Source organism: Oncorhynchus masou, chromosome 11, assembly GCF_036934945.1.
Source record: "Oncorhynchus masou masou isolate Uvic2021 chromosome 11, UVic_Omas_1.1, whole genome shotgun sequence".
Classification (NCBI taxonomy): domain Eukaryota; kingdom Metazoa; phylum Chordata; class Actinopteri; order Salmoniformes; family Salmonidae; genus Oncorhynchus; species Oncorhynchus masou.
In genome coordinates this window covers 8,379,282-8,396,856 of record NC_088222.1, presented here as the reverse complement: position 1 = coordinate 8,396,856, position 17,575 = coordinate 8,379,282, and the positions used below count along the sequence as shown (strand labels likewise).

General features: G+C 52.2%; 1 protein-coding gene across 1 annotated transcript in view; it reads left to right on the top strand.

The window, feature by feature from the left end:
* The window catches only part of LOC135548067 (protein Shroom3-like), a 194,126-nt gene that overhangs the window by 127,975 nt on the left and 48,576 nt on the right, over positions 1-17,575 (top strand).

The window sequence follows — 17,575 nt, the reverse complement described above, 5'->3', positions numbered from 1 at the left end:
ACACACACACACACACACACACACACACACACACACACACACACACACACACACACACACACACACACACACACACACACACACACACACACACACAGGCATGCAGACGTCACACACACACACACACACACACACACACACACACACACACACACACAGGAATGCAGACTACACACACGTCACAAACACACACACAGGCATGCAGACGACACACACACACACACACACACGCACACACACACAGGCATGCAGGCTACACACACGTCACATGTACGCACACACACACACACACACACACAGACACACACCCATCCCCCCTCCTCCACCTATATAACCATACAAGGGCAACAAGCCCAGTGGCCTCATTGATGTTTGAAACTGGCTTAATCAACGGGGAACTGCTATTGTTTATTCTGGATAAATCGGTGGGGAATTGTTACATCATGAAAAAAATCTCTTCAGTTACAAACTTATACATACGAACTACAATTTACAGACATAGACAACGACTACATCTCCTCTGTCCTGACCCGCATACTCACACCTCCATCCCTAGTGTCTGGTCACACCTCCATCCCTAGTGTCTGGTCACACCTCCATCCCTAGTGTCTGGTCACACCTCCATCCCTAGTGTCTGGTCACACCTCCATCCCTAGTGTCTGGTCACACCTCCATCCCTAGTGTCTAGTCACACCTCCATCCCTAGTGTCTAGTCACACCTCCATCCCTAGTGTCTGGTCACACCTCCATCCCTAGTGTCTGGTCACACCTCCATCCCTAGTGTCTGGTCACACCTCCATCCCTAGTGTCTGGTCACACCTCCATCCCTAGTGTCTGGTCACACCTCCATCCCTAGTGTCTAGTCACACCTCCATCCCTAGTGTCTAGTCACACCTCCATCCCTAGTGTCTGGTCACACCTCCATCCCTAGTGTCTGGTCACACCTCCATCCCTAGTGTCTGGTCACACCTCCATCCCTAGTGTCTGGTCACACCTCCATCCCTAGTGTCTGGTCACACCTCCATCCCTAGTGTCTGGTCACACCTCCATCCCTAGTGTCTGGTCACACCTCCATCCCTAGTGTCTGGTCACACCTCCATCCCTAGTGTCTGGTCACACCTCCATCCCTAGTGTCTGGTCACACCTCCATCCCTAGTGTCTGGTCACACCTCCATCCCTAGTGTCTGGTCACACCTCCATCCCTAGTGTCTAGTCACACCTCCATCCCTAGTGTCTGGTCACACCTCCATCCCTAGTGTCTGGTCACACCTCCATCCCTAGTGTCTGGTCACACCTCCATCCCTAGTGTCTGGTCACACCTCCATCCCTAGTGTCTGGTCACACCTCCATCCCTAGTGTCTGGTCACACCTCCATCCCTAGTGTCTAGTCACACCTCCATCCCTAGTGTCTACTCACACCTCCATCCCTAGTGTCTGGTCACACCTCCATCCCTAGTGTCTGGTCACACCTCCATCCCTAGTGTCTGGTCACACCTCCATCCCTAGTGTCTGGTCACACCTCCATCCCTAGTGTCTGGTCACACCTCCATCCCTAGTGTCTGGTCACACCTCCATCCCTAGTGTCTGGTCACACCTCCATCCCTAGTGTCTGGTCACACCTCCATCCCTAGTGTCTGGTCACACCTCCATCCCTAGTGTCTGGTCACACCTCCATCCCTAGTGTCTGGTCACACCTCCATCCCTAGTGTCTGGTCACACCTCCATCCCTAGTGTCTACTCACACCTCCATCCCTAGTGTCTGGTCACACCTCCATCCCTAGTGTCTGGTCACACCTCCATCCCTAGTGTCTGGTCACACCTCCATCCCTAGTGTCTGGTCACACCTCCATCCCTAGTGTCTGGTCACACCTCCATCCCTAGTGTCTAGTCACACCTCCATCCCTAGTGTCTAGTCACACCTCCATCCCTAGTGTCTAGTCACACCTCCATCCCTAGTGTCTGGTCACACCTCCATCCCTAGTGTCTGGTCACACCTCCATCCCTAGTGTCTGGTCACACCTCCATCCCTAGTGTCTGGTCACACCTCCATCCCTAGTGTCTGGTCACACCTCCATCCCTAGTGTCTAGTCACACCTCCATCCCTAGTGTCTGGTCACACCTCCATCCCAAGTGTCTGGTCACACCTCCATCCCAAGTGTCTGGTCATACCTCCATCCCTAGTGTCTAGTCACACCTCCATCCCTAGTGTCTAGTCAAACCTCCATCCCTAGTTTCTGGTCACACCTCCATCCCTAGTGTCTGGTCACACCTCCATCCCTAGTGTCTGGTCAAACCTCCATCCCTAGTGTCTGGTCACACCTCCATCCCTAGTGTCTAGTCACACCTCCATCACTAGTGTCTAGTCACACCTCCATCCCTAGTGTCTAGTCACACCTCCATCCCTAGTGTCTAGTCACACCTCCATCCCTAGTGTCTAGTTACACCTCCATCCCTAGTGTCTAGTCAGACCTCCATCCCTAGTGTCTAGTCACACCTCCATCCCTAGTGTCTAGTCACACCTCCATCCCTAGTGTCTGGTCAAACCTCCATCCCTAGTGCCTGGTCACACCTCCATCCCAATAGTGCCTGGTCACACCTCCATCCCTAGTGCCTGGTCACACCTCCATCCCTAGTGCCTGGTCACACCTCCATCCCAATAGTGCCTAGTCACACCTCCATCCCTAGTGCCTGGTCACACCTCCATCCCAATAGTGCCTGGTCACACCTCCATCCCTAGTGCCTGGTCACACCTCCATCCCAATAGTGCCTAGTCACACCTCCATCCCTAGTGCCTGGTCACACCTCCATCCCAATAGTGCCTGGTCACACCTCCATCCCTAGTGCCTGGTCACACCTCCATCCCTAGTGCCTGGTCACACCTCCATCCCAATAGTGCCTGGTCACACCTCCATCCCTAGTGCCTGGTCACACCTCCATCCCTAGTCACACCTCCATCCCAATAGTGCCTAGTCACACCTCCATCCCTAGTGCCTGGTCACACCTTCATCCCTAGTGTCTAGTCACACCTCCATCCCTAGTGTCTAGTCACAACACCATCCCTAGTGTCTAGTCACACCTCCATCCCAATAGTGCCTGGTCACACCTCCATCCCTAGTGTCTAGTCACAACACCATCCCTAGTGTCTAGTCACACCTCCATCCCAATAGTGCCTGGTCACACCTCCATCCCTAGTGTCTAGTCACACCTCCATCCCTAGTGCCTGGTCACACCTCCATCCCAATAGTGCCTGGTCACACCTCCATCCCTAGTGTCTGGTCACACCTCCATCCCAATAGTGCCTGGTCACACCTCCATCCCTAGTGTCTAGTCACACCTCCATCCCTAGTGCCTGGTCACACCTCCATCCCTAGTGTCTGGTCACACCTCCATCCCTAGTCACACCTCCATCCCTAGTGTCTGGTCACACCTCCATCCCTAGTGTCTGGTCACACCTCCATCCCTAGTGTCTGGTCACACCTCCATCCCTAGTGTCTGGTCACACCTCCATCCCTAGTGTCTGGTCACACCTCCATCCCTAGTGTCTGGTCACACCTCCATCCCTAGTGTCTAGTCACACCTCCATCCCTAGTGTCTGGTCACACCTCCATCCCTAGTGTCTGGTCACACCTCCATCCCTAGTGTCTGGTCACACCTCCATCCCTAGTGTCTGGTCACACCTCCATCCCTAGTGTCTGGTCACACCTCCATCCCTAGTGTCTGGTCACACCTCCATCCCTAGTGTCTAGTCACACCTCCATCCCTAGTGTCTACTCACACCTCCATCCCTAGTGTCTGGTCACACCTCCATCCCTAGTGTCTGGTCACACCTCCATCCCTAGTGTCTGGTCACACCTCCATCCCTAGTGTCTGGTCACACCTCCATCCCTAGTGTCTGGTCACACCTCCATCCCTAGTGTCTGGTCACACCTCCATCCCTAGTGTCTGGTCACACCTCCATCCCTAGTGTCTGGTCACACCTCCATCCCTAGTGTCTGGTCACACCTCCATCCCTAGTGTCTGGTCACACCTCCATCCCTAGTGTCTGGTCACACCTCCATCCCTAGTGTCTACTCACACCTCCATCCCTAGTGTCTGGTCACACCTCCATCCCTAGTGTCTGGTCACACCTCCATCCCTAGTGTCTGGTCACACCTCCATCCCTAGTGTCTGGTCACACCTCCATCCCTAGTGTCTGGTCACACCTCCATCCCTAGTGTCTAGTCACACCTCCATCCCTAGTGTCTAGTCACACCTCCATCCCTAGTGTCTAGTCACACCTCCATCCCTAGTGTCTGGTCACACCTCCATCCCTAGTGTCTGGTCACACCTCCATCCCTAGTGTCTGGTCACACCTCCATCCCTAGTGTCTGGTCACACCTCCATCCCTAGTGTCTGGTCACACCTCCATCCCTAGTGTCTGGTCACACCTCCATCCCTAGTGTCTGGTCACACCTCCATCCCTAGTGTCTGGTCACACCTCCATCCCTAGTGTCTGGTCACACCTCCATCCCTAGTGTCTGGTCACACCTCCATCCCTAGTGTCTGGTCACACCTCCATCCCTAGTGTCTACTCACACCTCCATCCCTAGTGTCTGGTCACACCTCCATCCCTAGTGTCTGGTCACACCTCCATCCCTAGTGTCTGGTCACACCTCCATCCCTAGTGTCTGGTCACACCTCCATCCCTAGTGTCTGGTCACACCTCCATCCCTAGTGTCTAGTCACACCTCCATCCCTAGTGTCTAGTCACACCTCCATCCCTAGTGTCTAGTCACACCTCCATCCCTAGTGTCTGGTCACACCTCCATCCCTAGTGTCTGGTCACACCTCCATCCCTAGTGTCTGGTCACACCTCCATCCCTAGTGTCTGGTCACACCTCCATCCCTAGTGTCTAGTCACACCTCCATCCCTAGTGTCTGGTCACACCTCCATCCCTAGTGTCTGGTCACACCTCCATCCCTAGTGTCTGGTCACACCTCCATCCCTAGTGTCTGGTCACACCTCCATCCCTAGTGTCTGGTCACACCTCCATCCCTAGTGTCTGGTCACACCTCCATCCCTAGTGTCTGGTCACACCTCCATCCCTAGTGTGTCTGGTCACACCTCCATCCCTAGTGTCTGGTCACACCTCCATCCCTAGTGTCTAGTCACACCTCCATCCCTAGTGTCTAGTCACACCTCCATCCCTAGTGTCTGGTCACACCTCCATCCCTAGTGTCTGGTCACACCTCCATCCCTAGTGTCTGGTCACACCTCCATCCCTAGTGTCTGGTCACACCTCCATCCCTAGTGTCTGGTCACACCTCCATCCCTAGTGTCTGGTCACACCTCCATCCCTAGTGTCTGGTCACACCTCCATCCCTAGTGTCTAGTCACACCTCCATCCCTAGTGTCTGGTCACACCACCATCCCTAGTGTCTAGTCACACCTCCATCCCTAGTGTCTAGTCACACCTCCATCCCTAGTGTCTGGTCACACCACCATCCCTAGTGTCTAGTCACACCTCCATCCCTAGTGTCTAGTCACACCTCCATCCCTAGTGTCTAGTCACACCTCCATCCCTAGTGTCTAGTCACACCTCCATCCCTAGTGTCTAGTCACACCTCCATCCCTAGTGTCTGGTCACACCTCCATCCCTAGTGTCTGGTCACACCTCCATCCCTAGTGTCTAGTCACACCTCCATCCCTAGTGTCTGGTCACACCTCCATCCCTAGTGTCTGGTCACACCTCCATCCCTAGTGTCTGGTCACACCTCCATCCCTAGTGTCTGGTCACACCTCCATCCCTAGTGTCTGGTCACACCTCCATCCCAAGTGTCTGGTCACACCTCCATCCCAAGTGTCTGGTCATACCTCCATCCCTAGTGTCTAGTCACACCTCCATCCCTAGTGTCTAGTCAAACCTCCATCCCTAGTTTCTGGTCACACCTCCATCCCTAGTGTCTGGTCACACCTCCATCCCTAGTGTCTGGTCAAACCTCCATCCCTAGTGTCTGGTCACACCTCCATCCCTAGTGTCTAGTCACACCTCCATCACTAGTGTCTAGTCACACCTCCATCCCTAGTGTCTAGTCACACCTCCATCCCTAGTGTCTAGTCACACCTCCATCCCTAGTGTCTAGTTACACCTCCATCCCTAGTGTCTAGTCAGACCTCCATCCCTAGTGTCTAGTCACACCTCCATCCCTAGTGTCTAGTCACACCTCCATCCCTAGTGTCTGGTCAAACCTCCATCCCTAGTGCCTGGTCACACCTCCATCCCAATAGTGCCTGGTCACACCTCCATCCCTAGTGCCTGGTCACACCTCCATCCCTAGTGCCTGGTCACACCTCCATCCCAATAGTGCCTAGTCACACCTCCATCCCTAGTGCCTGGTCACACCTCCATCCCAATAGTGCCTGGTCACACCTCCATCCCTAGTGCCTGGTCACACCTCCATCCCAATAGTGCCTAGTCACACCTCCATCCCTAGTGCCTGGTCACACCTCCATCCCAATAGTGCCTGGTCACACCTCCATCCCTAGTGCCTGGTCACACCTCCATCCCTAGTGCCTGGTCACACCTCCATCCCAATAGTGCCTGGTCACACCTCCATCCCTAGTGCCTGGTCACACCTCCATCCCTAGTCACACCTCCATCCCAATAGTGCCTAGTCACACCTCCATCCCTAGTGCCTGGTCACACCTTCATCCCTAGTGTCTAGTCACACCTCCATCCCTAGTGTCTAGTCACAACACCATCCCTAGTGTCTAGTCACACCTCCATCCCAATAGTGCCTGGTCACACCTCCATCCCTAGTGTCTAGTCACAACACCATCCCTAGTGTCTAGTCACACCTCCATCCCAATAGTGCCTGGTCACACCTCCATCCCTAGTGTCTAGTCACACCTCCATCCCTAGTGCCTGGTCACACCTCCATCCCAATAGTGCCTGGTCACACCTCCATCCCTAGTGTCTGGTCACACCTCCATCCCAATAGTGCCTGGTCACACCTCCATCCCTAGTGTCTAGTCACACCTCCATCCCTAGTGCCTGGTCACACCTCCATCCCTAGTGTCTGGTCACACCTCCATCCCTAGTCACACCTCCATCCCTAGTGTCTGGTCACACCTCCATCCCTAGTGTCTGGTCACACCTCCATCCCTAGTGTCTGGTCACACCTCCATCCCTAGTGTCTGGTCACACCTCCATCCCTAGTGTCTACTCACACCTCCATCCCTAGTGTCTGGTCACACCTCCATCCCTAGTGTCTGGTCACACCTCCATCCCTAGTGTCTGGTCACACCTCCATCCCTAGTGTCTGGTCACACCTCCATCCCTAGTGTCTGGTCACACCTCCATCCCTAGTGTCTAGTCACACCTCCATCCCTAGTGTCTGGTCACACCTCCATCCCTAGTGTCTGGTCACACCTCCATCCCTAGTGTCTGGTCACACCTCCATCCCTAGTGTCTGGTCACACCTCCATCCCTAGTGTCTGGTCACACCTCCATCCCTAGTGTCTGGTCACACCTCCATCCCTAGTGTCTGGTCACACCTCCATCCCTAGTGTCTAGTCACACCTCCATCCCTAGTGTCTACTCACACCTCCATCCCTAGTGCCTGGTCACACCTCCATCCCTAGTGTCTGGTCACACCTCCATCCCTAGTGTCTAGTCACACCTCCATCCCTAGTGTCTGGTCACACCTCCATCCCTAGTGTCTGGTCACACCTCCATCCCTAGTGTCTAGTCACACCTCCATCCCTAGTGTCTGGTCACACCTCCATCCCTAGTGTCTGGTCACACCTCCATCCCTAGTGTCTAGTCACACCTCCATCCCTAGTGTCTAGTCACACCTCCATCCCTAGTGTCTGGTCACACCACCATCCCTAGTGTCTAGTCACACCTCCATCCCTAGTGTCTAGTCACACCTCCATCCCTAGTGTCTGATCACACCTCCATCCCTAGTGTCTGGTCACACCTCCATCCCTAGTGCCTGGTCACACCTCCATCCCAATAGTGCCTAGTCACACCTCCATCCCTAGTGCCTGGTCACACCTCCATCCCAATAGTGCCTGGTCACACCTCCATCCCTAGTGCCTGGTCACACCTCCATCCCTAGTGCCTGGTCACACCTCCATCCCAATAGTGCCTGGTCACACCTCCATCCCTAGTGCCTGGTCACACCTCCATCCCTAGTCACACCTCCATCCCAATAGTGCCTAGTCACACCTCCATCCCTAGTGCCTGGTCACACCTTCATCCCTAGTGTCTAGTCACACCTCCATCCCTAGTGTCTAGTCACAACTCCATCCCTAGTGTCTAGTCACACCTCCATCCCAATAGTGCCTGGTCACACCTCCATCCCTAGTGTCTAGTCACAACACCATCCCTAGTGTCTAGTCACACCTCCATCCCAATAGTGCCTGGTCACACCTCCATCCCTAGTGTCTAGTCACACCTCCATCCCTAGTGCCTGGTCACACCTCCATCCCAATAGTGCCTGGTCACACCTCCATCCCTAGTGTCTGGTCACACCTCCATCCCAATAGTGCCTGGTCACACCTCCATCCCTAGTGTCTAGTCACACCTCCATCCCTAGTGCCTGGTCACACCTCCATCCCTAGTGTCTGGTCACACCTCCATCCCTAGTCACACCTCCATCCCTAGTGTCTGGTCACACCTCCATCCCTAGTGTCTGGTCACACCTCCATCCCTAGTGTCTGGTCACACCTCCATCCCTAGTGTCTGGTCACACCTCCATCCCTAGTGTCTACTCACACCTCCATCCCTAGTGTCTGGTCACACCTCCATCCCTAGTGTCTGGTCACACCTCCATCCCTAGTGTCTGGTCACACCTCCATCCCTAGTGTCTGGTCACACCTCCATCCCTAGTGTCTGGTCACACCTCCATCCCTAGTGTCTAGTCACACCTCCATCCCTAGTGTCTGGTCACACCTCCATCCCTAGTGTCTGGTCACACCTCCATCCCTAGTGTCTGGTCACACCTCCATCCCTAGTGTCTGGTCACACCTCCATCCCTAGTGTCTGGTCACACCTCCATCCCTAGTGTCTGGTCACACCTCCATCCCTAGTGTCTGGTCACACCTCCATCCCTAGTGTCTGGTCACACCTCCATCCCTAGTGTCTAGTCACACCTCCATCCCTAGTGTCTACTCACACCTCCATCCCTAGTGCCTGGTCACACCTCCATCCCTAGTGTCTGGTCACACCTCCATCCCTAGTGTCTAGTCACACCTCCATCCCTAGTGTCTGGTCACACCTCCATCCCTAGTGTCTGGTCACACCTCCATCCCTAGTGTCTAGTCACACCTCCATCCCTAGTGTCTGGTCACACCTCCATCCCTAGTGTCTGGTCACACCTCCATCCCTAGTGTCTAGTCACACCTCCATCCCTAGTGTCTAGTCACACCTCCATCCCTAGTGTCTGGTCACACCACCATCCCTAGTGTCTAGTCACACCTCCATCCCTAGTGTCTAGTCACACCTCCATCCCTAGTGTCTGATCACACCTCCATCCCTAGTGTCTGGTCACACCTCCATCCCTAGTGTCTGGTCACACCTCCATCCCTAGTGTCTGGTCACACCTCCATCCCTAGTGTCTGGTCACACCTCCATCCCTAGTGTCTAGTCACACCTCCATCCCTAGTGTCTAGTCACACCTCCATCCCTAGTGTCTAGTCACACCTCCATCCCTAGTGTCTGATCACACCTCCATCCCTAGTGTCTGGTCACACCTCCATCCCTAGTGTCTGGTCACACCTCCATCCCTAGTGTCTGGTCACACCTCCATCCCTAGTGTCTAGTCACACCTCCATCCCTAGTGTCTAGTCACACCTCCATCCCTAGTGTCTGGTCACACCTCCATCCCTAGTGTCTGGTCACACCTCCATCCCTAGTGTCTGGTCACACCTCCATCCCAAGTGTCTGGTCACACCTCCATCCCAAGTGTCTGGTCATACCTCCATCCCTAGTGTCTAGTCACACCTCCATCCCTAGTGTCTAGTCAAACCTCCATCCCTAGTTTCTGGTCACACCTCCATCCCTAGTGTCTGGTCACACCTCCATCCCTAGTGTCTGGTCAAACCTCCATCCCTAGTGTCTGGTCACACCTCCATCCCTAGTGTCTAGTCACACCTCCATCACTAGTGTCTAGTCACACCTCCATCCCTAGTGTCTAGTCACACCTCCATCCCTAGTGTCTAGTCACACCTCCATCCCTAGTGTCTAGTTACACCTCCATCCCTAGTGTCTAGTCAGACCTCCATCCCTAGTGTCTAGTCACACCTCCATCCCTAGTGTCTAGTCACACCTCCATCCCTAGTGTCTGGTCAAACCTCCATCCCTAGTGCCTGGTCACACCTCCATCCCTAGTGTCTGGTCACACCTCCATCCCTAGTGTCTGGTCACACCTCCATCCCTAGTGTCTGGTCACACCTCCATCCCTAGTGTCTAGTCACACCTCCATCCCTAGTGTCTGGTCACACCTCCATCCCAATAGTGCCTGGTCACACCTCCATCCCTAGTGCCTGGTCACACCTCCATCCCAATAGTGCCTGGTCACACCTCCATCCCTAGTCACACCTCCATCCCTAGTGTCTGGTCACACCTCCATCCCTATAGTGCCTGGTCACACCTCCATCCCTATAGTGCCTGGTCACACCTCCATCCCTAGTGCCTGGTCACACCTCTATCGCTAGTGCCTGGTCACACCTCCATCCCTAGTGCCTGGTCGCACCTCCATCCCTAGTGTCTGGTCACACCTCCATCCCTAGTGTCTGGTCACACCTCCATCCCCAGTCACACCTCCATCCCTAGTGTCTAGTCACACCTCCATCCCTAGTGTCTGGTCACACCTCCATCCCTAGTGCCTGGTTACACCTCCATCCCTAGTGCCTGGTCACACCTCCATCCCTAGTGTCTGGTCACACCTCCATCCCTAGTGTCTGGTCACACCTCCATCCCTAGTGCCTGGTCACACCTCCATCCCTAGTGTCTGGTCACACCTCCATCCCTAGTGCCTGGTCACACCTCCATCCCCAGTCACACCTCCATCCCTAGTGTCTGGTCACACCTCCATCCCTAGTGCCTTGGCTTCTACTGTTGCGGCTGCAAGATTGATCCCCTGAGCTGACAAGGTGAAAATGTGTCGTTCTGCCCCTGAACAAGGCAGTTAACCCACAGTTCCTAGGCCGTCATTGAAAATAAGAATGTGTTCTTAACTGACTTGCCTGTTTAAATAAAGGTCAATTTTATTTTTAATTTTTTTACATTTAAATCAGATATCGGCGCCCAAAAATACAGATTTCCGATTGTTATGAAAACTTGAAATCGGCCCATGTAGCCCCCATCACAGACAATACATCAAGATAGTAACGGAGAGATGCAGGAGCTGGTAACGGTACTGTGAAAATACATTTCCCATTAAACAGAAACCTGTTGTTTTAACCAGTAAGTATTTGGTTATAAGTCTATTGCTGACTTCACTTAATTCATTTCCATGGAAATGGACAATAAAATATCCTGTAATTTTAGTTCCTATTTGTCCATCTGCCTGTTGTGTTAGCAGAGTGACAGCAGGATGTGATGTTGATAGTTTCTTCTTCTCTCTCTTATTCCTCTCTGTCTCTCCCTCTCTCTCTCCTTTACACCTCTCTCTCTCTCTCTCTCTCTTCTCTATGTTATTCCTCTCTCTATCTTTTCTATGTTATTCCTCTCTCTCTCTTCTCTCTCTCTCTCTCTTCTCTATGTTATTCCTCTCTCTATCTTTTCTATGTTATTCCTCTCTCTCTCTCTTCTCTTTCTTATTCCTCTCTGTCTCTCTCTCCCTTTCTTCTTTACACCTCTCTCTCTCTCTCTCTCTCTCTCTCTCTCTCTCTCTATTCTCTATGTTATTCCTCTCTCTCTCTTTTCTATGTTATTCCTCTCTCTCTCTCTCTCTCTCTCTCTCTCTCTCTCTCTCTCTCTCTCTCTCTCTCTCTCTTCTCTCTTATTCCTCTCTCTCTCTCTTTCCCTTTCTCCTTTACACCTCTCTCTTCTCTATCTTATTCCTCTCTCTCTCTTCTCTCTCTTATTCCTCTCTGCCTCTCTTTCCCTTTCTCCTTTACACCTCTCTCTCTTCTCTGTTATTCCTCTCTCTCTCTCTTATTCCTCTCTCTCTCTCTCTCTTCTCTCTCTTATTCCTCTTTGCCTCTTTTTCCCTTTCTCCTTTACACCTCTCTCTCTTCTCTCTCTTATTTCTCTCTCTCTCTCTCTCTCTTCTCTATGTTATTCCTCTCTCTCTCTTCTCTGTTATTCCTCTCTCTATCTTCTCTCTCTTATTCCTCTCTCTCTCTTTCCCTTTCTCCTTTACACCTCTCTCTTCTCTATCTTATTCCTCTCTCTCTCTCTCTTTACATTTACATTACATTTAAGTCATTTAGCAGACGCTCTTATCCAGAGCGACTTACAAATTGGTGAATTCACCTTCTGACATCCAGTGGAACAGCCACTTTACAATAGTGCATCTAAGTCATTAAGGGGGGGGGGGGTGAAAGGATTACTTATCCTATCCTAGGTATTCCTTGAAGAGGTGGGGTTTCAGGTGTCTCCGGAAGGTGGTGATTGACTCCGCTGTCCTGGCGTCGTGAGGGAGTTTGTTCCACCATTGGGGGCCAGAGCAGCGAACAGTTTTGACTGGGCTGAGCGGGAACTGTACTTCCTCAATGGTAGGGAGGCGAGCAGGCCAGAGGTGGATGAACGCAGTGCCCTTGCTTGGGTGTAGGGCCTGATCAGAGCCTGGAGGTACTGCGGTGCCGTTCCCCTCACAGCTCCGTAGGCAAGCACCATGGTCTTGTAGCGGATGCGAGCTTCAACTGGAAGCCAGTGGAGAGAGCGGAGGAGCGGGGTGACGTGAGAGAACTTGGGAAGGTTGAACACCAGACGGGCTGCGGCGTTCTGGATGAGTTGTAGGGGTTTAATGGCACAGGCAGGGAGCCCAGCCAACAGCGAGTTGCAGTAATCCAGACGGGAGATGACAAGTGCCTGGATTAGGACCTGCGCCGCTTCCTGTGTGAGGCAGGGTCGTACTCTGCGGATGTTGTAGAGCATGAACCTACAGGAACGGGCCACCGCCATGATGTTGGTTGAGAACGACAGGGTGTTGTCCAGGATCACGCCAAGGTTCTTAGCGCTCTGGGAGGAGGACACAATGGAGTTGTCAACCGTGATGGCGAGATCATGGAACGGGCAGTCCTTCCCGGGAGGAAGAGCAGCTCCGTCTTGCCGAGGTTCAGCTTGAGGTGGTGATCCGTCATCCACACTGATATGTCTGCCAGACATGCAGAGATGCGATTCGCCACCTGGTCATCAGAAGGGGGAAAGGAGAAGATTAATTGTGTGTCGTCAGCATAGCAATGATAGGAGAGACCATGTGAGGTTATGACAGAGCCAAGTGACTTGGTGTATAGCGAGAATAGGAGAGGGCCTAGAACAGAGCCCTGGGGGACACCAGTGGTGAGAGCGCGTGGCGAGGAGACAGATTCTCGCCACGCCACCTGGTAGGAGCGACCTGTCAGGTAGGACGCAATCCAAGCGTGGGCCGCGCCGGAGATGCCCAACTCGGAGAGGGTGGAGAGGAGGATCTAATGGTTCACAGTATCGAAGGCAGCCGATAGGTCTAGAAGGATGAGAGCAGAGGAGAGAGAGTTAGCTTTAGCAGTGCGGAGCGCCTCCGTGATGCAGAGAAGAGCAGTCTCAGTTGAATGACTAGTCTTGAAACCTGACTGATTTGGATCAAGAAGGTCATTCTGAGAGAGATAGAGGGAGAGCTGGCCAAGGACGGCACGTTCAAGAGTTTTGGAGAGAAAAGAAAGAAGGGATACTGGTCTGTAGTTGTTGACATCGGAGGGATCGAGTGTAGGTTTCTTCAGAAGGGGTGCAACTCTCGCTCTCTTGAAGACGGAAGGGACGTGGCCAGCGGTCAGGGATGAGTTGATGAGCGAGGTGAGGTAAGGGAGAAGGTCCCCGGAAATGGTCTGGAGGAGAGAGGAGGGGATAGGGTCGAGCGGGCAGGTTGTTGGGCGGCCGGCCGTCACAAGAAGCGAGATTTCATCTGGAGAGAGAGGGGAGAAAGAGGTCAGAGCACAGGGTAGGGCAGTGTGAGCAGAACCAGCGGTGTCGTTTGACTTAGCAAACGAGGATCGGATGTCGTCGACCTTCTTTTCAAAATGGTTGACGAAGTCATCTGCAGAGAGGGAGGAGGGGGGGGGGGAGGAGGATTCAGAAGGGAGGAGAAGGTGGCAAAGAGCTTCCTAGGGTTAGAGGCAGATGCTTGGAATTTAGAGTGGTAGAAAGTGGCTTTAGCAGCAGAGACAGAGGAGGAAAATGTAGAGAGGAGGGAGTGAAAGGATGCCAGGTCCGCAGGGAGGCGGGTTTTCCTCCATTTCCGCTCGGCTGCCCGGAGCTCTGTTCTGTGAGCTCGCAATGAGTCATCGAGCCACGGAGCGGGAGGGGAGGACCGAGCCGGCCTGGAGGATAGGGGACATAGAGAGTCAAAGGATGCAGAAAGGGAAGAGAGGAGGGTTGAGGAGGCAGAGTCAGGAGAAAGGTTGGAGAAGGTATGAGCAGAGGGAAGAGATGAAAGGATGGAAGAGGAAAGAGTAGCGGGGGAGAGAGAGCGAAGGTTGGGACGGCGCGATACCATCCGAGTAGGGGCAGTGTGGGAAGTGTTGGATGAGAGCGAGAGGGAAAAGGATACAAGGTAGTGGTCGGAGACTTGGAGGGGAGTTGCAGTGAGGTTAGTGGAAGAACAGCATCTAGTAAAGATGAGGTCGGCGTATTGCCTGCCTTGTGAGTAGGGGGGAAGGTGAGAGGGTGAGGTCAAAAGAGGAGAGGAGTGGAAAGAAGGAGGCAGAGAGGAATGAGTCAAAGGTAGACGTGGGGAGGTTAAAGTCGCCCAGGACTGTGAGAGGTGAGCCGTCCTCAGGAAAGGAGCTTATCAAGGCATCAAGCTCATTGATGAACTCTCCGAGGGAACCTGGAGGGCGATAAATGATAAGAATGTTAAGCTTGAAAGGGCTGGTAACTGTGACAGCATGGAATTCAAAGGAGGCGATAGATAGATGGGTAAGGGGAGAGAGAGAAATGACCACTTGGGAGAGATGAGGATCCCGGTGCCACCACCCCGCTGACCAGAAGCTCTCGGGGTGTGCGAGAACACGTGGGTGGACGAAGAGAGAGCAGTAGGAGTAGCAGTGTTATCTGTGGTGATCCATGTTTCCGTCAGTGCCAGGAAGTCGAGGGACTGGAGGGAGGCATAGGCTGAGATGAACTCTGCCTTGTTGGCCGCAGATCGGCAGTTCCAGAGGCTACCGGAGACCAGGAACTCCACGTGGGTCGTGCGCGCTGGGACCACCAGATTAGGGTGGCCGCGGCCACGCGGTGTGGAGCGTTTGTATGGTCTGTGCAGAGAGGAGAGAACAGGGATAGATAGACACATAGTTAACAGGGTACAGAAGAGGCTACGCTAATGCAAAGGAGATTGGAATGACAAGTGGACTACACGTCTCGAATGTTCAGAAAGTTAAGCTTACGTAGCAAGAATCTTATTGACTAAAATGATTGAAATGAAACAGTACTGCTGGAGTAGGCTAGCTGGTAGTGGCTGCGATGTTGACACTACACTAATCAAGTCGTTCCGTCGAGTGTAATAGTTTCTACAGTGCTGCTATTCGGGGCTAGCTGGCTAGCTAGCAAGGTTGATTGCGTTCCGTTACTTAAAAGAACGACAATAGCTGGCTGGCTAACCTAGAAAATCGCTCTAGGCTACACAATTGTCTTAGATACAAAGACGGCTATGTATCTAGCTAGCTACGATCAAACAAAACAAACCGTTGTACTGTAATAGTTACTACGGTGCTGCTATTCAAACAGTAGAAGAACGACAATAGCTGGCCAGCTAACCTAGAAAGCTAACCTAGAAAATCGCTCTAGACTACACAATTGTCTTAGATACAAAGACGGCTATGTAGCTGGCTAGCTACGATCAAACAAATCAAACCGTTGTACTGTAATGAAGTGAAATGAAAATGTGATACTACCTGTGGAAAGACGCGGAATGTTGACCGGGTAGTTGGAGTTCAATTCGGTAGAGGTTGGCTAGCTGTTGGCTAGCTAGCTAGCAGCATTTCCTACGTTAAGGACGACAAATAGCTGGCTAGCTAACCTCGGTAAATTAAGATAATCACTCTAAGTCTACACACTCTAAACTGCACAATTATCTTGGATACGAAGACAACTATGTAGCTAGCTGACACTACGCTAATCGAGTCGTTCAGTTGAGTGTAATAGTTACTACAGTGCTAGTGGACAGTGGATGTTAGCTAGCTGCTTAGCTGCTTAGCTAGCTGCTTAGCTAGCTGCTGGGCAGATACGTTAGGACGACGAAATACGATAATTATGCAATTGTCGTTGATACAAGGACGGCTATGTAGCTGGCTAAGAAGAAATTGCTAAGATTAGACAAATCAAACCGTTGTACTATAACGATATGTAATGAAAAGTTATAAAAAGTTATACTACCTGCGGACCGAAGTGTAGATGCGGCCGCTCGCTCCAACCGGAACTACTCTATGTCTCTTCTCTATGTTATTCCTCTCTCTCTCTTCTCTCTCTTATTCCTCTCTGCCTCTCTTTCCCTTTCTCCTTTACACCTCTCTCTCTTCTCTATGTTATTTCTCTCTCTCTTATTCCTCTCTCTCTCTTCTCTATGTTATTCCTCTCTCTCTCTTCTCTCTCTTATTCCTCTCTGCCTCTCTTTCCCTTTCTCCTTTACACCTCTCTCCCTCTCTCTGTCTCTCTCTCTTATTCCTCTCTCTCTCTCTCTCTCTCTCCTCTGTCTCTCTATTGCTCTCTCTCTATCTTTTCTCTTACTCCTCTCTCTCTCTTTCCCTTTCTCCTTTACACCTCTCTCTTCTCTATCTTATTCCTCTCTCTCTCTCTCTTCTCTATGTTATTCCTCTCTCTCTTCTCTCTCTTATCCCTCTCTGCCTCTCTTTCCCTTTCTCCTTTACACCTCTCTATCTTCTCTATGTTATTCCTCTCTCTCTCTCTCTCGTATTCCTCTCTCTCTCTTCTCTATGTTATTCATCTCTCTCTCTCTCTTCTCTCTCTTATTCCTCTCTGCCTCTCTTTCCCTTTCTCCTTTACACCTCTCTCTCTCTCTCTCTTATTCCCCTCTCTCTCTCTCTCTCTTCTCTATGTTATTCCTCTCTCTCTCTTCTCTCTCTTATCCCTCTCTGCCTCTCTTTCCCTTTCTCCTTTACACCTCTCTCTTCTCTATCTTATTCCTCTCTCTCTCTCTCTCTCTCTCTCTCTCTTCTCTGTTATTCCTCTCTCTCTCTCTTCTCTCTCTTATTCCTCTCTGCCTCTATTTCCCTTTCTCCTTTACACCTCTCTCTCTCTCTGTCTCTCTCTCTCTATCTTCTCTCTCTTATTCCTCTCTCTCTCTTATTCCTCTTTCTCTCTCTCTCTATCTCTCTCTATCTTCTCTCTTACTCCTCTCTCTCTCTTTCCCTTTCTCCTTTACACCTCTC